Source organism: Stegostoma tigrinum, chromosome 20 (genome assembly GCF_030684315.1).
Source record: "Stegostoma tigrinum isolate sSteTig4 chromosome 20, sSteTig4.hap1, whole genome shotgun sequence".
In the NCBI taxonomy this organism is placed as follows: domain Eukaryota; kingdom Metazoa; phylum Chordata; class Chondrichthyes; order Orectolobiformes; family Stegostomatidae; genus Stegostoma; species Stegostoma tigrinum.
The window spans coordinates 29175379-29192286 of NC_081373.1; the positions used below are offsets into that span (position 1 = coordinate 29175379).

The 16908-nt window shown below is 40.7% G+C and overlaps 1 protein-coding gene across 1 annotated transcript in view; it reads right to left on the reverse strand.

Moving 5' to 3' along the window:
* The window catches only part of si:zfos-911d5.4 (uncharacterized), a 216874-nt gene extending 201382 nt beyond the window's left edge, over window positions 1-15492 (reverse strand). Inside the window, exon 1 of the mRNA XM_048551352.2 lies at window positions 15416-15492. The gene's annotated coding sequence lies outside the window, so the exon portion shown is untranslated. The remainder of the gene's footprint in view (window positions 1-15415) is intronic.
* Window positions 15493-16908: the final 1416 nt, after the last annotated feature.

Consider the following 16908-nt stretch of genomic DNA (forward strand, 5'->3'; position numbering starts at 1 on the left):
TCACATTGAATCAGATTTGATCCCTTTGTTTTATGGAAATGGAGAATTGAGAATTGCAAGTCCGCGAGAATTCTATCCAAGCCAGTTTAGCATCCACTAGGCTATAGTATTCATTTACTATAATTTCATCAAGCAACAGAATATTGGCAAGTAAATCAATTCAACAGCAGGCCATCTGTGAATTAATAGAATCAATAAACTAACCTGATAGTGGGGACCAAACAATGAAGAATAAAGCCAGTCTTTATTGCCATTTAAAAATGAAAATATCATAAATTCATACATTTCAATCATGTACCCCTCGAATCTCAACTGCTCTATCCAATAATCTCTCATTACAACTAAAACTCTCCAGTCCAGGCAACATTCTGGTGAATCTTCTCTGCACCCTCTCCTGTGTAATCGCAGCCATCCTATAATGTCGATTCCAGAACTATTCACAATACTCTAGCTGTGTCATAACTGATGTTTTACACAATTGCAAAAATTACAGGTGCAGCATGATGGCTCAATGGTTAGCATTGCTGCGTCACTGTGCCAGGGACCCAGGTTTGATTCCACTCTTGGGTGACTGTCTGTGTGCAGTTTGCACATTCTCCCTGTGTCTGAATGAGTCTCCTCCAGGTGCTCCAGTTTCCTCCTGCAGTCCAAAGATTTGCAGGCTACATGGATTGGTCATGCTAAATTGCCCATAGTGTCCAAGGATGTTTAGGTTAGGTGGGTTAGTCATGGAAAATGTAGAGGTGGGGAATGGGTTTGGGTGAGATGTTCTTCGGAGGGGCGGTGTGGACTCGGGCTAAATGACCTGTTTCCATACTGTAGGGATTCTATAACCTCTTGCTCTTGAACTCTATGCTTAGTATGATAAAGACATGCATCTCATTTGCCTTCTTAACCACGTCAGTTATTTGTCCTACTATTTTAAAGTTAAGGTTCCTCTGATCCTCGGTACTTTCTAAGGTCATACCATTCATCATGTGTTCCCTTGCCTAGTTTGTCCTGCCAAGTGCATCACCTCACAATTATTCAGATTGAATTGCCACTAATCAGCCCATCTGACCAGCCAACTATTAGCTCTTCTAATCTGAGGCTATTTTCCTCAATACTTAACATTCCAATTTTTCCATATCATCTGAGAACTTACTGATTAACCCTGCTAGATTCAGTATAAACTGTTTATATATACCACAAACACCAAGTGCTGCAAAACTGATCCTTACGGAACCCAGTGGACACAGGTCACCAAAACATTTCTCACTCTCTGCCTTCTGTCACAATTCTGTATCCAATTTGCCAAATTTTCTTGGATCCCATGGGCTTTTCTATTTGTGGGAAAATTTATGAAGAAACAACTGAAAAAAAATGGGCTTTTTCATCAGGCATAGTTTTAAGAAAAGTTTGGTTAAAGACTTTTCCAAATTATGAAAGGTTTTGAAAGAATAAAATAAAGACTATCTTCTAATTGCTAAATCAATAACCAGGAGGTACGAACTTGTATTAGCCATATAAAAATAAAACGGGAAAATTAGAAAGATTTTCTTTCGAAAAAAGGTTGGAATATAGAATGCTTCTTCAGGAGTAACTATGAGTTTGTGAGCTTATGACTGTTAAAATTGAATTGGAGAAATATTAAGATAGAATGGTACTTTTTTATAATCCCAGGATGTCTCAAAATACTAATACCAGCTAATTAATTGTATTCGTAAGTATTTCCCCGTGATTATATGCCTCTCCCAGTCAGCATTTCAGGGTGATACAAACTACTCAAAGTTACATTTCTGTTTGACTTGGAGGTAAATGTCCGATCCTAGAATCTCCTAATAAAGACCTCAAATTTCAATTTGAAATCATTGACTGTCTCCATTCCTACACTAGCTCCTCTGCTCTTTCATGTTTTTCAAAGAAGCCACGCCATCATATTCACAGGACTGCTAGGGAAAGCAAAAACTGATGACATTAACACCAATGACAGTATCTCAAGAAAGTGCAGCTGACTTGTTAAGACTACTTTTGACATATGGAAGCAAAAGGCCCTTACAGATATTTTGAAATCAACCTGCTCAGAAGATGCTATGACATATCTCAAGAGCAGATGGGACTTGAATCTGGGCCTCCTGGCTCAGAAATAGGGACAGTACATCTTATAAGGCTCTTATATGCTGACTCTTAGAATAGTGCCTGACAGTGATATTAACCTTCCTTCCAGCCTGCAGTCTATTCCTGGGATTGAATACGCAAACAACAGTTTTGTGAATAGACCACAGTGGCTTGTGCAATGTTATTTCCTCATAACTCCATCAAGAAATCACATTATAATGGCATATTACGATGTTAAATGTAGTTCTGAAAATCCTTGAAGATTGTTCTGCTGTTGTGTACAGCACCATCAATAGCCAGTTAAATCTGTGTTGGGTAATAAAAGGAGAGAAAAATCAGGTCTTCCCAGCCAGCAGTCCAGTGATATCAATTTTTACTTTTAACAGGTCACTAGGCTCTGCAGATGAGATTTACAGAAGTCAGCTGCTCAGGATCAATAAAAAAATGACATTATATGCACACAGAATAAATACTGCAATAGAAAATTTGCAACAAATTCTGTATTGTAACATAATCACCTTTGACACTTCCTAACAGTTTGCTTTTGATTCACTCTGTGGTTTTCTGGACATTAGTCTGCATAACATATACCACAGAGAGTTGGATTCTTGTTGACAGAGGTGTCTTGAGGCTTATTAATGATATTTACTATTTATATGGCTACAATATTAGACTTGCAAATATAATCTGGGTTCTGTGCTTACTGATTTGATTGTACATTACATAAAAATAGGTGACAGCCCAAATACACTGGACTGATTCCACTCCAGAAAGTGAGTGAAGGACAGGCAACTGACTCCACAGTGCAGCAGTACTGGTCATGATGTCATCCAACTTTCTTAGAAGTACAGGCCTGTCTAGTCTGCAATGTATGCCTTGTAATCTGTGCTTTGTAGTTGGTAAACAGGCCTAGTGAGTAACTCACCTCCTGACTCACAGCAGGACTGATAACCGCTAACTGTTCTCGTAGCCACAGTACTTATATGGGTAGTTGAGTTTAGTTCCTGGTCAACAGTAATCCCTAGGATGTTGATAGTGGGGGATTCAGCAATGGTAATGCCACTGAATGTCAAGTGATAATAACTCATTGGTCTCACCTCCCACAGCACACCATCCAACATCTTTGTACACACTAACAGTTTTAGCACAGCTTGCTCGCTGATCAGCTCCAGAATATGTGGCTCTAAGAAACTATTCTGAGAACATTCTATGAATATCTCATCAAGGTTCCCTCTGGCCATTTGACTTCTGCAGTCTACATGGAGATTAAAATCTTTTTTGATTTTCATTGCACCTTTCTGACAAGCAACCCATTCTTTACTTTGCACCAGACACTTGGCCTCAGCGCTGAGCCAGTGAGGCGTCCTCTTGGACTGGCATAGTGGTCTCCTGGCCCAGTGTGGCTGCCTCTTAGCAGCCCAGCATGGCAATCTCTTGGTCTGGCATGGTGATCCTTCAGCGACCCGAGGCAGTCTTTTGACCTAGCGTGGCTTCAGCATGGACCTCCAGCCTTGAGCTCATTACAGAGCAGTCTCTCAGCCTCAAGAGCCTTGAGGGGTAGTCCATTGTGATTTGTAGTCAAGGCTTGATGTGGTCTGGAGGCTAGGTGCCAGCGTGGACTGTATTGGAAGGACTGTTGTTCTGAACTTCTTATTTCTCTATTTTCTGACCTATTATTATAATGCTGGAGTTTGTACTTCTTTATTGTTTTAACTTTTTTTCCTGAGAACTTGTACAGAAGAAGGTACCTTGTACCTAAGATGACACCATAAGTGGCGACTTATAAACTTTTCACTGTACTCATTTGAGTGACAATAAAGCTCATTCAATTCAATTCAATTCAATTCTTTTTGTAACCTCTGGTCCTACTTGTTGATTTACTATTAGATTTGTACTTTCAATCCTTTCACTCAGTGCAATGTTTATATTTTGCTGTACCTTTCTCATTTGCCTTGCATTGATTCTTTGACTTGACATTTCTTTCCGAATTGATCCCTTGTCCCCACTATTTAGGTTATAATACTGTCTACCTCCCCAGTTATGTGGCTCAAAAGAACACCTGCCCTGATATCATTCAGATGGAGTCTGTCCCAACGATGCAGAATCTACCTTCCTAGAACTGGAGTTCGTGCCTCATGATCTGGAACCCATTTCTCCCATAATCGTCTTTCAGTCATGCATTCACAATAACTAACCTGATTTGCTCTGTGCCAATTTGGACACTGTCCAGCTAATATTGCAGAAATTTTGAGTTTTGAGGTTACACTTCTTAATTTGCTGCTCCCTTCTCATTCTGACAATACACAAACTCTTTCTTTGTCCTGCCCATATTGTTGGTATGTACATGGACCATAATGACAGGATCCTCACACTCCTCAAAGGTCATCTCCAGTCCTGATCAGACTCCCTGAACCCTGGTACCAAACAGGCAACACATCCACCAAGACTCACGCTATTGCTGTCGAGAAAGATGTAATTCGCCATGACTCTATGCCCTTCACAACTACAATTCTTTTTTATCATCCTCAATTGAAGGCTTACTGTACCAATGTATCATAGTCAATTGGTTCGTCTACTTTGTTGGCCTCACCCTCACCTAAACAAGTTGAAAGAACCTAAAGCTTATTTGACAATTGCAAAGGCTGAAGCTCCTGGTCTCTGGGTCCTCTTAACTGCCTCAATCACAGTCAGCGTCGCTGAATATTCACCCAATATAGAACATAGAACATAGAACATTACAGCACAGTACAGGCCCTTCGGCCCTCGATATTGTGCCGACCTGTCATACCGATCTGAAGCCCATCTAACCTACACTACTCCATGTACGTCCATATGCTTGTCCAATGATGACTTAAATGTACTTAAAGTTGGCGAATCTATTACCATTGCATGCAAAGTGTTCCATTCCTTACTACTCTCTAGCTATATCCTAAGATCTGCAATGTCTGTTGGTCCAAAGAATCTAGGAAATATTCGTCCTTCCTGATGCATCACACTGTCTGTGGTTCAGGCTCCAGCTCATTAAATCTGAGCCAAAGTTGCTCAATCTTCACAATACTTATTGCTTATATGTTTAACCTGGATCATATTGGTATCAAGGAGCTTTCACATGCTGCAGCAGTGACATATGACCCAATCAATTAAATTTACCTATCCTGTTGTATCTGTTGTTAACCTTACCATCAACTGCTACATTGTTTTGAACCTTAGGAAATGAGTAAAACTTCTAAACCTTCCTGACTTACCAGATACTCTTCAAATAACGAGTGACTTCTCTTGTAGCAGATTAAGTTCCAATTCCTGGAAAACAGAGGAAGCTTCATTCCTTATTCTCTCAATTGCTTTTCATTTTAAGTCTCAAATTCATATGCTTCATCCTGATTCAAGCTAGATATACCATCTTTTCCCTTCTTTCCAGGAATACATTATGCAAACATGGCTGTGTGATGACAGTGTGGGAGAACTGTGTCGCTCAGTCTGCCAAACATGAAAGCTGCTGATGGGAATAAACTCTTGTTTAGCATGTAGCATGTAGATTCAACATAATTATTTGAAACTCTTCAGAAGTCACTTTACATTTAAAGAACACAGATTTTATACTACAAGCAGTATATTCTGCAATGCCACTCTCCTGGGGGTAGAGACGAGAAAATATAAGATGTTCAACATCCCAATTCCTGCATATATTTTGGCAGAATGCACGAAGGCCATTACCATACACAATTTGTTTGAGGGACACCAAACATTACTGATTATGGAGTCAACATGTCAACAACCATTGCACTTTAGTATCCTTAATTTGTCAAACAAATGGAACTTGAGTAGCAGTCACCTGAATGTAATCGTGTCCTTGTGCTTGGAAAATATCAGCTGCAATCTTGCCCCACGGCTTGGAAGGAATCTTATGTGGAAGGAGAGGCTCACTTGACTGTTGCGGTTCATGAAATTGACATTTCACAGAACATGACGATACAATCAATGTCCTCATTAATACTGGGCCAATATATGGATTCATGTGCCAATCTCTTGGATGTTTTCTGAACTCATTTGGCCTTTATGTATAGATCATGTCTTCATGTAGAACTTGCAGAATAAATGGCTTGTTTCTTTTCTTACCTTTGATGGAGCTCACAATTAAATATTAACCAGCCATGACATTAAAGTGGTCATATTTCACATCTGTGACAATTCATGGAAAGCAGCGGTTTGATGTGCTGTGCAATCTTTCCATCAGCATTGTAACAACATGCATTGCATGATAAAACATTTTTGAGGGGCTTAAAAATATGCTGGACATCTTCCTGCCATATGTATGATTTGTTTTTATCGAGAAGATCTCAATGAAAACATACTTTGGTTGCAAATTTCAAAAAGTATAAGGATTAAAAGTTAAAGAAATTGAGACACCTTCGTAAGTCATCTTTCTCTCACTTCTTCTGTACAACCTTTGTAGAATCGGATTGAATAGGTTGGTGAATAGATTGAAGTCAAGATATTGATTTGGCTCAAGTTTTAACAGTAAAAAAGCCCACTGCTTTTGGGTAACTGGACTCCTTATTTTAGTTCAATGTCCTTTTCGAGAACATAGATGCATGACACAAATGTTAGACACTGTCTTGATGGGTGAGACAAGTCGTACCTCACACAAGGTTTAGATGTTCCGCCTAACTTATTGAAGGTTGCAGTAGTTGTTCAAGATTTGAGCACTTGCAGATGCTGCCAGTCTGTGTCACATATCACCAGGGTAGCACACTATAAAATAAGCCCTGCTATCCCTGGTGCCATCCCAAAAGTCGAGAATTTTTGCAAAGCACGTAAAGTTCTCAATTCACCTATGTGATAGATTCAGGTTAATAGGAAACAGGAATCAGATTTATGTACTTAACACAATCTATCATTTATTACAAATAAGTAGATTCTAAACAGAGGTAAATAAATCTGCACTGTCAACATAAACTCTTCCCACCCTGTGCACAACACGGGATATAGGCTGACAAAATAAAAAGCATTGGTTTTACAGACGAAAAGAGAAAGTATTAGGGAAGAAGTTCAATAGTGCCAGTCCTCAGAATTCAATAGAAGCACTACTTTGGGTTCCAAAACCTTTCAGTTCTTTCACAGAAAGTATAAAACATTTGGTTTATAAACAATAAAATCTCTGACTTATTGGTTAAAAACAGCAGATTACAGCAAATGGTGGGAGAAAATAACTTAGTTTTCTTCAGGCTTTAGGTATTTTACCGCAGAGAGTAACACAAAATGCCCTTTCAAAAATCCAATGGCTTCTGCCAGCATCATTCACATCCATTAGCTGTTCAGCAACCTTGGTGTCAATCAGATCACTATTGTCTGGCTGATGGACTTTGGCATCCGCAATTGGTCACATATCCATAAAATGAATCAGCAACATGTTGCTTGACAAATCTCACTTTGTATAAGAGCAAATATCCTCCCCTAATGTTTGAACAAAGAAGCAGTATAAAATCCACACACAATGATTTTCAGTAAGATCTAGTAGGAACTGCCAATGCTGGCGAATCTGAGAAAACAAGGTGTAGAGCTGGATGAACACAGCAGGCCAAGCAGCATCAGAAGAGCAGGAAAGCTGATGTTTTGGTTCTGGACTCTTATTCAGAAAACTGAAAGGTTTGGGAACCCAAAGGAGTGCCTCCATTGAATTCTAGGGACTGGCATCAATGCTTTTTTTTAATTGGCCTATGTCTGTGTGTCGCGTACAGGGTAGGAAGAGTTTATGCTGACAATGCAGATTCATTTCTGAAGAAGGGTCCAGACCCGAAAAATCAGTTTTCCTGCTCCTCTGATGCTGCTTGGCCTGCTGTGTTCAACCAGCCCTACACCTTGTTCTCTCATGATTTTCAGTAACTTTGTTTTTAAAAGTTCAGCAATTCCTCCCATAGTCCTTTGTCTTAAATCAGTCCATTTCCTGGTTCAGACTACCATCAAATATGCAGAAAATAAAATTATGTGTTTTTTACATCTGCTACAATTGCTTCAAACTTGCTTCCTTCTTCTAGCAGAGTGTCTGTGATACACTTTGTGGACTAGTCCACAAGGCCTTTTAAATGCAGGTATGATGAGCCATATGGTCTACTTCTGCCGATGCAGGTGGAGGAAAGTTGCTGAGGTATCGTGAGCAAGTGAATAGACAGCTCAGAGGGTATGCAGGGTCAGTGGTGTGTGGTGAGGGGGGGATAGGAGTGAGTGAGGGAACATGATGCATGCAATGGTCAGAGTGATGCAGCTTCAGCCTTGGTGGGACATGGGTGCAGTAGCAGGGATAGAGTAATGGGAAGTACCAAAGAGTAGACAGTGGCATCTGCGCTCACAAAGAGGGAGTCTTCTTATGGCATTGTTTTGTATTCCTCTGTTTTGTTGATACTGTCCTGAACCTGGTGGTAACCTTAGCCCAATTCTGGGAGAAGAGGATTTTCTTCCACTACGTCAACCCATTGACCAAGTCCCTGTCCACCAAGTGGAGCACCAATTTCCTCTTATCTGCCATGTCTGGAAAAGGGGAACTAACTACACAGGACAGTTTCAGAATGCCAGCGCTCATCCTGGTGTGCAATAACCTTTTAAAGATAGTATGGGGACCAGGGATGCCGATCCATTACAGGATGTCCGCGGTGCCGTGAGTTCTACCTCCGGCAAGTGGGAAAATCAGCCAGCATCAGACGAGAGAGGCACACTTGGAGGGCTTGGTAGGTAGCTAATGAGGCAATTTCGTGATGATATAATGGGAAATCTTACTGGGCGTCAGGAAGGGAAACCCTCCTTGACAAAATTTCACACATTGCCAAATTTTATTATATGTAGCCTCTAGTGTCTCCAAGCAAGCTTCCCTGATGAAAAAGGAGTGTACTGCACCTTGAGGAGCCTTACACCCAGAGTCTAGTTTCTATACATGTATATTTAGATATTCACACATCATTTAACATGCCATGAATGAAACAAATCATTCATATTTTATATAATTGTGTGCAGCATTTACAGGTATGACTAGATTAAAAGTTCAGTTGATTTGTGAATTATGTAGGCTCACTACTCTCCAGGTGAAGACAGTTCTCCTCATCTCAACACTAAATGGTCTACCTGTATCCTTAAACTTTGATTCCTGGTTCTGGCCTCCCTGGTCAACGGGAACATTTTGCACTTATTTTGTGTATTCCTGTAATAATTTTACACATTTCTATGAGATCCCCCTCTTTCTTCTAAACTCCAGTTTATATAGACCTAATTGAACCAGTCTCTCTTTATATGTCAGTATATGCTCGGAATGAGTTCAACCATGTCAAAGTGTTGTGACTTTTTTTCATTACAGGCAGGGTTAGGAGGCAGACCCCAACCCTACTTCATCTGGAACAAAGATTAAACCTAATGTTGTTCTTGTTAATCCAATCTATACACTGGCCATCCAACCGAGTTAATGGCTCCACAAATTTTTGCAGACAGGAAACTTGAGGGGAGAAGGAGGGGAAAGTACTAAATTGAATAGGTCTTCAAAGAGCCTAATGGTTTCCCTTTAATGTTGTATAACTCAACTCCAAGGTAGTTTTCTGATCACTTATCTATTTCATCATCAATATGGCCTACATTCACATTTATAACATTGTCCAACTCAGCCTGAGCTAAAACTCTTATTGGCTTGGTTATCCCTACATCATTGCGAAACTTGACTGAGTAGCCTCCTATTTTCTCTCCTCTATAAACCTGAGGTCATCCAAAACTCTGTGCTGCTGTCCATATCCAAACTTGCATCACCTATCTTTCGCCCATCATCCAATTCTCGTTGATCTACTTTCGCTCCAAGTCCAACAATCCCAAAATTTTAATATTTACATCCTTGATTCCAAGTGCTTACATGTCCTTAAGCTTCCTTCATGTTGTAACCTCCATTAGCCTTACTACTTAAAGAAATCTCTGCAGTCATCTGTCTGGCCTCCTGTACATCCCCAGTTTTAACAATGATGGCGACACTTTCACTCCTAAACTTGAAAGTGTCGCCATCATTGTTAAAACTGGGGATGTACAGGAGGCTAGACAGATGACTGCAGAGTAATTAAGAGTAATTCTTAAACCTCTGCACAGCTCTACCTTTCCATCCTTCTTTAAGAAGCTCCACAAAATCTGCCTCTTTGATCGGGTTCTCAGTCAGCTTTCCTACGATCTCTGTGGCCCAGTGTCAATTTAATTTATAATACTCCTGTGAAGCACCTTCGGGCATTTTTCTTCATAAAATATGATATACAAATGCAAGCTCTTGGTGTCATGGTTCAGAGATGATATGCATCCAAAGTTTATTTTTACTTAAAATCATTTTGAAGTAAAATTTTCTCTTTGATTACATGTCCAGGTTTTTATCTCAACAGTAGGTCATTTTGAAAACAATACTGAAATTCTTTTCTTATTTAGCTGGGAAAAGATTGGTCACCACCACTTACCGGTGGTGGTAGAACATAGAAAAGTACAGCACAGTACAGGCCCTTCAGCCCACGATGTTGTGCCGTGGAATAATCCTAATCCAAAAACAAAATAACCTAACCTACATTGCCCTCAATTCACTGCTGTCCATGTGCATGTCCAGCAGTCACTTAAATGTCACTAATGACTCTGCTTCCACAACTACCACTGGCAAAGTATTCCATGCGCACACAACTCTCTGGGTGAAGAACCTCCCTCTGACATCTCCTCAATATCTTCCTCCTAACACCTTACAACTATGACCCCTCGTGGCAGTCAATCCTGCCCTGGGGAAAAGTAACCTCACCAATATTTCAGAAAGCTGCCACTTCAGGTTGTGTTCAAGAATTTGAGCACAAAATGGACAAAAGCTTCATGACTTCAAGGAATGTCTAGTGTCAAAATCCTAACAGCTTTTGGGTCCCAGATGATAAAATGTAAAAGAAGAATTAGGTCATTTAGCCTACTGTGTCTGCTCTGCCATTCATTGAGATCATAGAATAGAATATCCTTTTATAATCACATGCCCTCCATTGTAGGAGTAGAGTGAAAATCTTTTACAATGTCTGTCTTCTTACTGTGACATTTTAGGTGGAAGTCCCTAGGGACAATTCTTGCACAGAGCAAAGGAACAAAAGTAGTTGCATTACCTATAGAGTTGAAAAATAAGTTAAAAATGGTCAACATTAAAAAGTTGACATTGCAGTCAGATCAGAAGTTTCAAATTAACATTACAGTGTAGCAGCTCAGTACAGGGGTCTGAGCACCCACGCCAAACCGCGGTCCAACAGTCAACCCCGCTCCACTCCAAGCCGCAGTCCACTTCATACCGGTGCTCAGTTGCTCCGATGTCGGTGTCAGGCCTGCCTCTCCTGCGAGGGTCACCAACTTAGACTCGCTGCCTGTGCGCTACTCCAGTTATGCTTCCCCATGTGTTGCTCTGGAGCTGCTTCTCTGCGCTGTTCTTGAGCTCACAGCTCACACGCTATACCACGGTTTCCAGCTCAGCACTGAATCAGGGTTCGCAGCCCACACGCTGTACCATGGCTTGCTGCTCATGCTGTTCTGGGGATTGCAGACCACATGCTGTATGAGGGCTCGCAGCTCAATGTTGTACCAGGGTTCTCAATCCACATGCTCTACTAGGACTCGCAATCCACGCGCTGTACCATGGCTCGTAGCCTACGCGCTGTACCAAGGCTCACAATCCACACGCTACACCAGTGCTCGCAGCCCACGTGCTGTACCAGGGCTCACTGCTCACATTGTTCCAGGGCTTGCAGCCCACATGTGAGACCAGGCCTCACTGCTCGCACCGTTCTGGAGCTTGGCTCATCTTTTAATCCTTAACTCTACTTTCCTGCTTTGTTTTTCATAACACTTGATTCTCTTATTTATTAAAAATCTGTTTATGCCAGCCTAGGACACACTTAATGATCCAGCTTGACTGCTTTCTGGGGTAAAGAATACCACACATTCACTACTTTGACAGAAGAAATACCTCCACAGCTCTGTCCTTACTGTGTGGCCCCTTACTCCGAAAGTATGCCCTCTCATCCTAGATTTTCCCATAAGCAGAAACAACCTCTCAGCATCTACCTTATTAAGTGTTTCAATAATGTTGCCACTCATTCTTCTAAACTCTAATGAGTCGAGTAAAATGGAACAAATAACTGTGGGATTGAAACACTAACTCAGTTTTCTCCCCACAGATGCTGCCAGACCTGCTGAGTTTAGCCAGCAATTTCTATTTTTGTTCCAATGAGTACAGGCCCAAACTACTCAACCTTTCTTCAGAAGAAATGAACTGCCATATCTGGGATCAACCTCGTGAACATTCTCTGAATACTCTCCAGTACGTCTTTCCTTAGATGAGAGGTCCAAAGCTGTTCACAGCATGCTAGGAGTGGTCTGACTAATGCATAGTTTAATTTTAGCATGACATTCCTATTTTCATATTCCACTCCCTTTGAAATAAAGGCTAACAGCCCATCTCGCCTTCCCTATCACCCAACAAACTTGGATGCTGGCTTTTGTGATTCATACACAAAGATCCCAAAATACATTTGTGCTGCAGCTTTCTGCTGTTTCTCCATTTAAATAATGTTCAGCTCTTCCATTCTTCCTACCAAATTGCTAAACTTTACATTTTTCACACATTTTATTCCATCTGCCAAGTTTTTGCACAGTCACGTAACCTGTCTAAATCCTTCTGTAGAATCCTTGTGTCATCCTCACTACTTGCCCTCCAGCTACTTTTTGTGTCATCAGAGTCATTAATATATGTTGAAAATAACTGTAGCCCCAGCAGTGGACCCTGTGGCATTCCACTAGTCACACTTTGTCATCTTGAAAATGTTCCCTTTATCCAAACTTTCTGTCTTTTATTAGTTATCCAATTCTCTTCCCATGCATAAAAGATACTACACCCAACGCCATGTGGTCTGATCTTTTTAAGGGGTTTTACTAAAAGTACTTTATTGAATATCTTTTGGAGATTCAAATATATTACATCGACTGGTTCCACTGTGTCTATCCTCCTCACTACCTACTTAAACAATGAATGAAGCTGTGCTGGTCTGTTTGAATATATTTTTTATTTCTAAATACTTTGATAATCTTTCCTAATGTTAGATGTTAAGCTATTTGGACTATACTTACCCATTCCTTGTTCTGTTCCTTTTTGACTAAACATATTACATTGTCAGTCTTCCTCTGGGACTTTTCTTAAATCCAAGGATTCTCGGAAGGTCACTACCATTGCAACCACTATCTCTGTACAAGATGACTTCCTTTAAAATCCTAGCATGCAGCCTATTAGGCAAATGGGACTTATTCCATGTTATTTTTTTTCTAATAACTTTTTTCCCAAGGAATGGTTATTTTGCACCATATCCTTTTGCTTTGTAAACCTACATAATTCCCCTTCCCCCCCTTTAGTATATAATACTTTTTATAGCCCTAGTTATTTGATTCTCCAGGACACTGGTTCCAGCAGTGAGGCCTGTCTCACTGAATCAGCTTTCTTGTACTCCAGTTCTGGTGCCAGAACTCCACGAACTAAAATCCATTCTTTCACACCAATCTTTGAACCACGCATTTAGCCTCTTACCTTTATGAATCATATGCCAATTTGCCCATGGTTCTGATCATAATCCCAAAATCCCACCTTGGAGATTCTGCTTTTAGTTTAGCACCAAACTGTTCAAAATCTTTCAAGAGAACATCCTTTTCATTCCTATCAATGTCAGTAGTACCAATGCCAACAACATAAATTGAAACTCTCCCCTCCCACTCAAAGTTCCTCTCCAGCCTGAGAGATTGTTCTTAATACTAGTAACAGGCAGACAACACAGCCTTCGGGGCTCATGGTCACAGCAACAGAGAGCAGTATCTAAAATCGTCTTCATGCTCATCCTGAAAAAGTCCAATTAACATGCTGCTTCAGTGACTCCTGTTGAGACAGGGGTGACAGGCAGGGGACTGAGAAGGCTATGTTGAGCTATGTGCTTTTAGCAGCCCCGCCAGGAGACTGTGAGGGCATTTCAAGGTAGAGATGTCCTCTGAATACTTAAGAAAAAAAGGCTAAAAAAAATCACCACAGTTTATCAACCCATCATTTGGAGGGGATGCACAGCACGTTTTACAACTGCAATGATCACACCTGCTAGAAAGATTTCGGTCCTGTGACCAATCTACTACCTAATGTTGACTGAATGCCAGGAATGGCATATCCATTGCTGCTGAATAGATGACCTCACATACCATCCTAAAACTGCTCACTTAACCCTGCCTTTAAATTTACCTTATAAACACCGACAAGATACAGCTTACATAGACTGACATTTCAGTACAGCATTACATGGCTAGAAATACCGTCTATGGATGAGATATCAAAGTAAGGTGCTGTCTGATGTTCCTAGCAGATATTAAAGAATCTATAATACTTTTTGAAGAGATTTTGCTGGTTAACATTTCTGCTTCAATCATACCATCAAAGCAGATTAAGCAGTTTTTGTGCAGACTTGCTATGTACAAGATTGCAGTTATGCATTAGATACACTTTAGGATGTTTCTGAAAGACAAGATAAATGGTACACTTTATTTTTAGGAAGTTACGAATCCAATGATGTTTACTAGATTCTAAGGCACTGAACACTGTGGAGACATTGGTAAAGTTAGGATTATTTTAAGAAACATTCTTGCTGCTATTACTCCTGCCTGCAGAAGGCTTCATTCACAACAGCATAAGGAAACAGAATCCCACGTGGAAAAATAATGTTGCACAACTCAGAAGGTCAGTTTATCCACACAGTAAATAGGACAGATGTTTCCAGAAGGATGGTATATTTATTCTACACCCCAAGTAAACAACGTCCAGTATTAGGAAATGGGCCACCTTGCAAATGTGAGATTAATTACATGCTGACTTTATTCAAGATCAATGGCAATAAACTCTGTTTTAGTAGTTTTTAAACAAAAACATATATGGATCATAAGGATGAATATCCCAATAACCAGTGTTCTTCCATGTATAAGTCCCCGACACATGGACGCCACATATACGTTATGGGAAAACGGCAGCCGAAAAATCACGTGTAAATCCTTACAACAGAGGTCTTGGGACCGAGCAGGAATAGCTCTAGATTCCTCTAGAGTAATAAATTCAAAATATTTGCTGCCGCTGCTGCCTTTATTCTTACAAGCAATCTTGATGTGGCTGATAACGATATCTTTACTCTGACGTTACACAGTGTCACCTATCGCTCGTAGGGCTGCAAAGTGAATAAACGAGTGAAACGGGAATATTCCGATTGAATCAAAGAATGGTACTTACAGCTCAAGCGATTTGTTTTTCCCAGGAGCTCAGACTGACTTTTACCACATCCTTTCGCAGAGACTGCCAGTGCTGCTATGCCGTGCCGTGCCTTGCCCTGCCTTCCCGGGACGGACCGGACCAGCTGTCACCTTCCATTCACCAACAGTCATTTGTAAACAAGGCGCCACGTGCTTCCCTCGACGGTTGCCTGGCAACAGAGTGTCCCGCGTGCTCCTCTCCGCCGCCCGGCGTCATAACGGTCAAACTGGCAAAACTCAATGTTGTTGCACAAAAACGAAGCTGCCCCGAGCGAGATTCAGCAGGTATTAAAGGTTGCTGCTTTTCTTGATCATTGTTCTGCATGACCTACAGTGTATAGGGTACAACTTCTAAATTTGCAGATGACTCAAGATGTGGAGTTATTGTAAACTGTGGAGGATAGTGGTAAACTTCAAGAGCACATGCAATAGATGGTGACATCCCGAGCTGAAATAATATTCCTGAAGTTTCAGGTTTAATTTTTCAACAAACTTTAAGGGAAGATAAAAACGAACAAAAACTAAGTTGCTGGAAAAGCTCAGCAATTCTGGCAGCATCTGTGGAGGAGAAAACAGTCAACGTTTGGAGTTTGGTAACGCTTTCTCAGAACAGGTCAGCCACTGGACCTGAAACGTTAACTCTGTTTTCTCGTCCACTGATGCTACCAGACCTGCTGAGCTTTTCCAGCAGCTTTGTTTTTGTTCCTGATTTACGGCATCCGCAGTTTTTTTTTGGTTTTTATTCAAGGGAAGATGTTTGTCATAGCTCTTACGCGCACTCTCGGTCTTTCTTTATCGGACCCAGTTGTAGTTCCTCATTCAAGTATAAAGCAAGTAATACTCTATCACCCTGATAAGTGGAAATTAATACAGGAGTGAAATGTAGCATTTGATAGGAAGGATGAAGATAGAGGGCACGAAATAAAGGATGCATAGAAATCTCTTGCACAGAAGAGCCCATTCAGCCCATGGTGTCTGCACCAGCTGACAAATTGCCATCCAGCCTAATTCCACTTTCTATCTTTTGGCTCATAGTCTTGTAGTTTTCAGCACTTCAAGGATATATCCAAGAACGTTTCAAACGTTATGAGGGTTTCTATATTTACCAAACATTCAAAAAATGAGATAGTAGGAACTGACGATGCTGGAGAATCCGAGATAACAAGGTGTAGAACTGGCCTGCTGTATTCTTTCATACAAGGAGTTGCCACAAATGCTTTTCCCATTCTGAAACAATTTCCTCTTGAATTTCTTGTAAACGCACTACCTCTTACATTAAATCTGTGCCTCCTGACTATGTAGTCCTCAATGAAATGGAGAAGGCAGCCCTATTTACTCTATGCAGACCCCTCATAATTTTACCATCTTAATTTGGTCTAATTTCCTTGGTTCTTAAAAAAAACTCGAATGTGGCCAATGTTTCCTCCGAACTACAGTTCTCCAGTCCAGACAATGGCCACATAGATCTTTTCT